The 9116-nt window shown below is 34.9% G+C and overlaps 1 pseudogene; it reads left to right on the top strand.

Annotated features, from left to right (window-relative positions):
• Window positions 1-254: 254 nt before the first annotated feature.
• Window positions 255-1518, top strand: LOC102808679 (uncharacterized protein C17orf113-like; annotated as a pseudogene).
• Window positions 1519-9116: the final 7598 nt, after the last annotated feature.

Below are 9116 nucleotides of genomic sequence, written 5' to 3'. Positions count from 1 at the left end.
CTGTGGAAGATGTGTTTTTATCTCCACCGGAAACATCACAGTCTTCGAAAACTACGGTACATGATTCTACTAGTACATCGCAAGAGCGTGAAGATGACATTGGGGGTGAACCGTCTTTCGCGGGAATGCAAACTTCAAGGTATGTCCGACATTTTCAAGATAAGTGGCTACGAGATTTTAAATGGCTACAATATGAAGCTTCCAAGAATGCAATGATCTGCAAAGTGTGTATCAAGCATAATAAACAGAACACTATGACCAAAGCGAATGCTAATTTCCGAACAAGCACACTTACTCGCCATGCAGAATGTAACGATCATAAAGCAGCAATGATGTCAGATTCAATGATTTCCGACTTTCAGAAGGCGGTAAAAAATGTTCACACTGAAAAGGAAAATAGCCTGTTGGTTGCTATACGTGTAGTGTTTTGGCTAGCAAAAGAGGACATTGCAATTAACAAATATGATAGCCTACTTAACCTGCTTGAGCAACTTGAATGTCCACATGTGACAGGACTCAGAACAGGAAAAAATGTAACTTACGCTTCCAACAAAGCAGCCTGTGAAATGCTAGAGTCTCTTGCCACTGTTATCCGAAAAGGACTTGACAATAGACTGTTAAAGTCGCCCTTTGTCAGTGTTCTGTGTGATATGAGACCACAGATATTGGTATTAAAAAAAAAACTGGTTGTCTATAGTAGAATTTTAAACCCGGACTCCTTCAAACCATCAACACATTTTCTATGCAATTTGGAAGTAAAAAGTGGAACAGGCAAAGTCATTTACGAAGAATTGTCTGGTGTTATAAAAGAAAAACAGCTTCCACCAACCAAGATAATGGGCCTTGGTACAGACGAGGCCACCGTTATGAACAGGGAAAGGACAGGGTGTAACTGGCTACATATTAAGAGAAAACCCAATGATGTTAAATTACCACTGTATTGCACATCGTTTAGCATTGGTAACATCTCAGGCAGCTGATAAGGTTTCCTACTTGGTTGAATACCAGCGAATAATGACTGGGATTTTCTACTTTTTTAAGGCATCATCAAATCGTACAACAAGATTAACAGATATTCAAAATTTGCTTGAAGAACCCAATTTAAAAATTAAAGAGGTTCATGAAGTGAGATGGTTGTCTGTCTATCTGGCTGTAAAAACTGTGTATAGGTGTTTAGACTCACTCATTACGTTTTTTACCACTGACAAAGATGCTAAATCTAAAGGTTATGGCAGTAAGATGTCCAAGTACGATTTTTTAGCTACCACTTACCTGCTCATGGACATATTACCAATAGTCTCAGAATTGTGCCTTGTTTTTCAAAAATCTGACCTTGATGTTAGCTTAGTGCAAGTGTCAGTAGATCACTGCAAAACAGCTCTAAATAGGATGAAATCTTCTGAAGTAGAACATGACACTTACCTGTATCAGCTACAGAGTGAGCATCTGAAGTCTGAAAAGGGGAGACTTACCTTCAAAGGTAACCATATCATACAGGGTAAACAGAACATTGATTGAATCAGGGTAAAATTTGTTAATGCAATCTTGGAAAAAATTGACCAGAGATTTCCAAATAATGATATTAATATTGTGTATGCTTTTGGTGTGCTTGGAATGAGGCCAATATCATTCTGTTCTCAAAAAGACCTTGAAACATGGGGTAATGAACATTTAGAAACACTTGTCTGCCAGTATGGAATGCCTAAGGTGTCCAAACCTCTGAATGACCAGACTCCTGTGACAGTTGAACCAATAATTGATGCAGAAACTACAAGAAAAGAGTGGTCCCTTGTGAAGCCATTGGTAGTCAAAGCTGGTTATCCAAGAGACAAAATGGCTGATTTGTGGGGAATGATTAACAAGTATCATAAAGATGATTTTCCAAATTTGTTAACTCTGGCCTCATTGGCTTTAACTGCCCCAATCCATACTGCTGATTGTGAAAGGGGTTTCAGTGCCCAGAACCAGATTAAAACAGCTGCTAGAAATAGGCTGTCCTCTGCAAGAGTTGGTGACTTGCTAATAGTCAAACTTGAAGGTGACCCAATTGAAACATTTGACTTTAATGCAGCATTACAACATTGGAGAAAATCTAAAGACAGAAAGATATTCCACACAAGTTGAATAAATGTTTTTATTTCACATGAACATCATTGAACATTTTATTACTAAGTAACAAACATTAACGACCACTACTGTACAGTTGTAACCATCTTCTTTTCAGTTAACTGTAATGTTGTTATTGTAACACAAAACTGGAAATAAAACTACATGTTATGATCAGTTCTATGTTTGACTTGTGTTGACCCAATTTTTGGGAGGTCATGGGGCCATTGGACCCCACTTTTTTCAAACCTTGGCACAACACTGAAAACCATATCAATGTACTGCTTTCCTAATTTATTCTTATACTGAAATTACAAGACACAGGTGAGAAACCATATCAATGTACTGCTTTCCTAATTTATTCTTATTCTGAAATAACAGACACATACAGATGAAAAACCATATCAATGTACTGCTTTCCTAATTTATTCTTATTCTGAAATAAGACGACACATACAGGTGAGAAACAATATCAATATACTGCTTTCCTAATTTATTCTTATTCTGAAATAACAGACACATACAGGTGAGAAACCATATCAATGTACTGCTTTCCTAAATTATTCTCATTCTGAAATTACAAGACACATACAGGTGTGAAACCATATCAATGTACTGCTTTCCTAATTTATTCTTATTCTGAAATAACAAGACACATACAGGTGTGAAACAATATCAATATACTGCTTTCCTAATATATTCTTATTCTGAAATAACAAGACACATACAAATGAGAAACCATATCAATGTACTGCTTTCCTAATTTATTCTTATTCTGAAATAACAGACACATACAGGTGTGCAACCATATCAATGTACTGCTTTCCTAATTTATTCTTATTCTGAAATTACAAGAGACATACAGGTGTGAAACCATATCAATGTACTGCTTTCCTAATTTATTCTTATTCTGAAATAAGATGACACATATAGGTGAGAAACAATATCAATGTACTGCTTTCCTAATTTATTCTTATACTGAAATTACAAGACACATACAGGTGAGAAACCATATCAATGTACTGCTTTCCTAATTTATTCTTATTCTGAAATAACAGACACATACAGGTGTGCAACCATATCAATGTACTGCTTTCCTAATTTATTCTTATTCTGAAATTACAAGACACATACAGGTGTGAAACCATATCAATGTACTGCTTTCCTAATTTATTCTTATTCTGAAATTACAAGACACATACAGGTGTGAAACCATATCAATGTACTGCTTTTCTAATTTATTCTTATTCTGAAATAACAAGACACATACGGGTGTGAAACCATATCAATGTATTGCTTTCCTAATTTATTCTTATTCTGAAATAAGACGACACATACAGGTGAGAAACCATTATCAATGTACTGCTTTCCTAATTTATTCTTATTCTGAAATAACAAGACACATACAGGTGTGAAACCATATCAATGTACTGCTTTCCTAATTTATTCTTATTCTGAAATAACAAGACACATACAGGTGAGAAACCATATCAATGTACTGCTTTCCTAATTTATTTATTTCAACAACATTGCAAGTTGTGAATCAGTGCCTCCACGAATCCATGTCGAGTGCCGTTAGCGAACGTATCGATTTAGTTGAACTCTGTGGTAAATGAATGTTTGCCTGTATCCATGAACTGTGCTTCATGTACACCGAAATACAGTTTCCAATAGCTTATGTAAACTCTGTACGGTAGATTAAACCATGGGAGCAATTGTGGACAAATCAACAGTGTCACGTTGAAATAAGAATTTTAATCTATCCATCAGCGCTAGAACGTCTTTTTCAGTTTTGTTGTTGCCACAAATTTAAAGGACAAGCGTAACAACAGTCCCTTCGCAGCTGCATTATCCTTTTCAGGCCTTGATTCCTCCTCCAACTCAACTGTGAGCACAACTCAACTTTTGTTGATTGCCTTAAATCTGGGCGAAAGTTTTGTGAGCATGCGCATAACTAGTTACTCTACTGCGCATGTGAGGGCTCATGAAAGCAACATGTGAGCAACAAAGTGAGCGTTATTTTTTTATGAATAAAGGTAACGGAGTTCGCTCGATCGTTCCAAAGGTCATTTACTTTATCTGTGGTTGATCGGAACGAAATAATATTTCGAAAAACGATTGATTTCGTGACTTTTTGTTTTTTCACGCCGACAGTTCTTGCCGACCTTGTATAATGGTTACAGGGCCAGGCGATCTCTCGACCCCTAATGTACACAGTGTCATTCTGGTTGCCTCATATTTGTCAATTATTTTCTCCTGCACAAATTTGTTAACAACTCTTTAATTTCAATTCTATATTCACACAAACACTGGCTAAGTTTATTGTGTGATAGTCCTAATTCTGTGAATTTAGTTAAACCAACTTGGTGCATTTCTGTATTGTTTGCTTTAAATTCAGCATACAGTCCACGTATTGGTGCTGTCAAAACTCTTGCTTGTTCCAATGTTTTTTTGCTTCCAGATTTAATTCCTGGTAGTTCTGTTGAGATATCTGGGCGTTTTTTGAGGAATTCCATCGATATCATATTCAAGATGAGAATATTTTCGCATGAAAGGAACACTCACTCCCAAGTTTTTACTCAATGCTTTTTTACACATGTATCTCTTTGTAATTAATATTGTTGAAATGAGCAGGCGCTTAACACAAAGACTTCTGGTTGAATATTTGTGTTTTAAGTCGGCAAATTTTTCCTTAAAGCTATCAGTTATGTCTTAACACATTTTCAACCTTTAACCTTAAGTCACACATAACTGCAGCGAATTTGTTGGGCTTTGTGGCAAAACCTTTTTTACATGTGAAACGGCTTTTCGTCTTGCACTTAGTGTGTTGTATCCATTACCAGTCACTACACCATCTATCCTAGAGACAACTTTTTTTTTCTACTGATCCTGCTTTTTATTGGTCTTTTTATCATATTTAGATCTTCTTTTCTCATTAATTCTTGATTTTTCTGAGTTGACATTGCTTGTCTTTGTTTTTGTCTCTCTCCAGTAGACTTTCATTCTTTCTGCTGTGTGTCTTGTACACACTTATTTTCTTGTCATTGCTGTCACACGTATTTAGCTGTTTCGCTTTTTTTGCTCTATATCTCTGCATTCTTATTTTAGCAGTTTCTCTATTTTTGTTCTTTGCTTTGATTAACTCAGTATTTTCTGCGTTTCTGTACATTTTAAAGGCACTGGCATCACTTTTGAGCTTTGTCCTGTAACGACGCATTCACTTTTTACTGCTAGGAGCTTCTACTGATGGAGCTTGGATTTTCAATATAAAAGGCATGGTAAATTGATACTTAACAAAAGACAAATTGACTGTTGGCTTCTCTCCTTCAGGTGAATTAAATACCTGCATTGAATGAAAAATAAAAAGCTAATTAACAAAGTGAAACAAATTTACATTTATCTGAAAGCTTGTATTGTTCAATAAAGATTTGCTTAAATTTATTTGTATGATGTTTTGTTAGTCATCCACATTTATTTAAAATATCATTGCTTTATACACATAATCAAAATTATTATTAAATAAAACATGATTTCCATTGGAATCGGGAATAGCTTTACAAAAGTAATTAAAGGAGAATTAGGTTAATTTATATAAATTGTTCATTAATTACAAGGGTTGACACAAAACACAAAATTAATAAATATAATATAGGTTAGCCAGTATGCTTATAACCGGAAAACATGAAGTGTTTCAAGTTTTCACTAATGCTTAATGTGTATAACACTTCTGCACGTGAACTTCATTAGCTTGGGCATGTCAGAGATACAGATCGGCATTGTGCAAGCTATGCATAGAGGTTAATCAAAGTCTCCAAGAAAGACGACTAATAATGTGTATGAGTTTGAAGTGTCATGAATATATCACAGGTTGCAAACAAAATTAGATGTCTCTGATGGTAGAACACCAGCATTTGAGACTTATATACTAAACAATCAATAGTATTTCGTCCTACTGACAAGTTTGAAGCAATACATTCAATACAGAACAGGAAACCAATTTAAACCCTCGGCCGACAATTAAAACCAACTGAAATAGCTAATTAAACACACTTAATGTACGCTCCACTATGAAAATAGACACACTCGTATATAAACATGTAGTCACAAAATTTTATTACATTATACCAAAGCAAACGCATGTTTATCATTGACCAAATGGTGGCAGCCATTTTGAATGTCACTTATGACAACATCATTTTGGTATGATAACTAGAACTGTTCTACTAAAAAAATCACATTAAAGACAATTAAACTGTACTATTTCAAAAGTTAACAAAACATAGCTTTTCCAATAATAGTTTATCCGTATAAGAATTAACAAACCAATACTTTCACAGATTACACTACTAGTAGAACTTTCAATCAGAGAGTGGCTTACAAAACACATTTGCCATATATCAACTACAGAGGGCATAATTCACTCATAAAGTAAAAAGATCTTTTATTTTGTAAGAAATTGCAGAATTTTCCCTCCAAGTTTGATTGAAAGGTAAAAACATTTTGTGTGCATATTACTAAGTACTTACAAAAGTCAAAATAGCAAACTTCAAAACTGCTTCCTAATATGTTCAGCGTGTTCTTCATTCAGTCTTTTCTTTATTTCTTGTACAATTAACAGGTTTTCACTCCTGAAATGGCGATTTAACCCTTCATTTCCCCCAACGTATACATGTAATGTTTGGATGGTAGTAAACATTCTTCATTCGTCCTATTTTGGTCATTTTATGTTGCAAGTGTGCTCACTGATGCAGACCACTGTACCACATCTTTCAATTTTCTCTGTGCAAGTCGAACAGTTGCTGCCTTGGAATGCTGGTTGAACAGCTAAAACCAAGAAAAAGACTATGTTTTCAAAAAATGCTAAATAAAGTCGAACCAAACCTTTCGTTGCAAGCGGACGTTGGTCGCAATACAAAACACTGGAGAGGCTGAGATCACTAGCGTTGATGGGTTCCTTGTGTATAGATGTGTTCTTTCTCTCTTCTTCACGGTCTTCACAATGCCACGCAAAATATAATTGGCAACCTGGAACTATCTGTCATGCATAATATTGATCTTACGATGATAGGGAGTACCAGTGATATATATGTCTGTGAATTGACGCCCGTAAACCAGACAACGATGGTTTGCCATTATACTTCTCGCCATCTTGCCTTCGAGTCGATGCTCGTCAAGCTGGTCAACAACTCCAATGAATATGTTTTGTAATCAAGCCATTCTGTAAACGAAAAATACAAAATAGTAAGAATTATGATTTATTTAGATGATTTTTTTCATTATTTGACAAATACACGATCCCCGTCGTCGATTGTCTGAGATTTGCTGGTGGTCCAAAATTCATGGAATTTTACTATTTGAAATCGAGAAATGCCCGAAAAGTAGAAAATTACATACTGCGCAACACTCGCACTACCCATATTGTTTGCTGTGACGTATTTTTCTCATTTCTCGCATTTTCAAGGGTACCCAGCTCTGCTTCACCAACATCAACAAACCGTGCCATGGTCAAAACACTGAAAATGACGGTGTTGGTAATGGTATAATATAATATCCCTTAAGGGAAACTTCTTAATGTAGAAAACTGCTTATACAAAAGTTGTAACTACAGTTTTAATATGACCTTTTGAGTTACCAAATCTATATGTTATATCATGATCTAATAGTCCTACCAAAGTTTATGTTCAGACCCATGACGCAAGTTTGGGGGTCAGAAACTAATAATTTTGTGCCTGGAATATCTTCAAGGAGATCGACATTTGCATATGTATTGCTGTGTTCAGTCATTTTGCTTTGCCATACCGTTAAAAGTACCAGGATGTAAACATTCGGGGTCAAGCAAAGGTCAAAGAGAATGGCCTATTGAACTGGGATTCACTCGCACTAACCGTGGAGTCTCGCCATATTCAGGTGGTGCATTTTTCTTGAAAACTTTGCATACCATATTTCAAAGCATTTGAGTCTGGACTTCCTGGAGAAATACAAATACATTAAATTATTGGCTAAATAGTTGAAAACACAGTTGAGAATTATCAAAATATGTTATTTATGTGCATATTAAAAATGTAGAGATGGATGTGAAAAGTCTATTTTCATTCTTGAAGAATAACATATCAATGTTGTATGGAAATCCAGGGCATATTTTTAGGGTAGTAGACGCTCTCTCATTTTCAAATATTAGGTTGATAAAAAAATGTAATGTTGATTCAGCATGATATGAACATTTTCTTCAAATAAATATTCATCAAAATCATGCTTCAAACATGGAAATTAAATTCCTCAACATTCCCCAATTTAGTCAGTATTCCAGTATTCCATGAAATTCCATGCTTCAAACATTATAGAAATGCAATAAAAATTGCTAAAAACAGATAAATTAATATGTTTTAAATATAATGAAACGCTATGTAAACATCCTTACTTTTTTTGCCATGATAAATCTCCCATCTTTAAAACTTTTTCCTTGTACTTGGTAAAAGCTTTTTTACATAGCTTGAATGCGATCATTGAAATGACACTTCATGACATAATTGCCTGATTTCAGGTAGTCATTATCAAATACATAGCAGTTGTATGCCTCTCGCATATCTCTTATTCCAAGTAGCTTTCCTTTGTGAAATGAATTTAAGTGTGATGTATCTTCCCAGTTGCATACATCAGATGTACTGTACTTAAAAAAAAGTAGTTTTCCTTCTGTGATTTGGTCTAATAACACAGAATGAAAAACAAACTCATTTTAAAAATGGTATTTTTATGTATTGGTGGTTGTATGTTCATTAAAAAGTATTCGTTGTGTAAAAATAGTGGCAAAATATGAGATGGTGAATGTTTCTTGGTTAAGTGACAACAAAAAACATAACTGTATTCCATATCCATAGTCCTAGTGGAAACTAAATGTGCGATGATTATACTTCAATCAAAACGGAACCTATAGTGCGGCATTTCAGTTGCCACGATATAGCAATTGGAGCGGCCCAACAACAGATAGAAAGCAGTGAATAAGGTAGGCTAAA

The sequence above is a fragment of the Saccoglossus kowalevskii genome, chromosome 16, assembly GCF_978046115.1.
Source record: "Saccoglossus kowalevskii chromosome 16, keSacKowa6.1, whole genome shotgun sequence".
Lineage (NCBI taxonomy): Eukaryota > Metazoa > Hemichordata > Enteropneusta > Harrimaniidae > Saccoglossus > Saccoglossus kowalevskii.
Note: the sequence above shows the minus strand (reverse complement) of the source record. Positions and strands in the feature narration are given on the sequence as shown.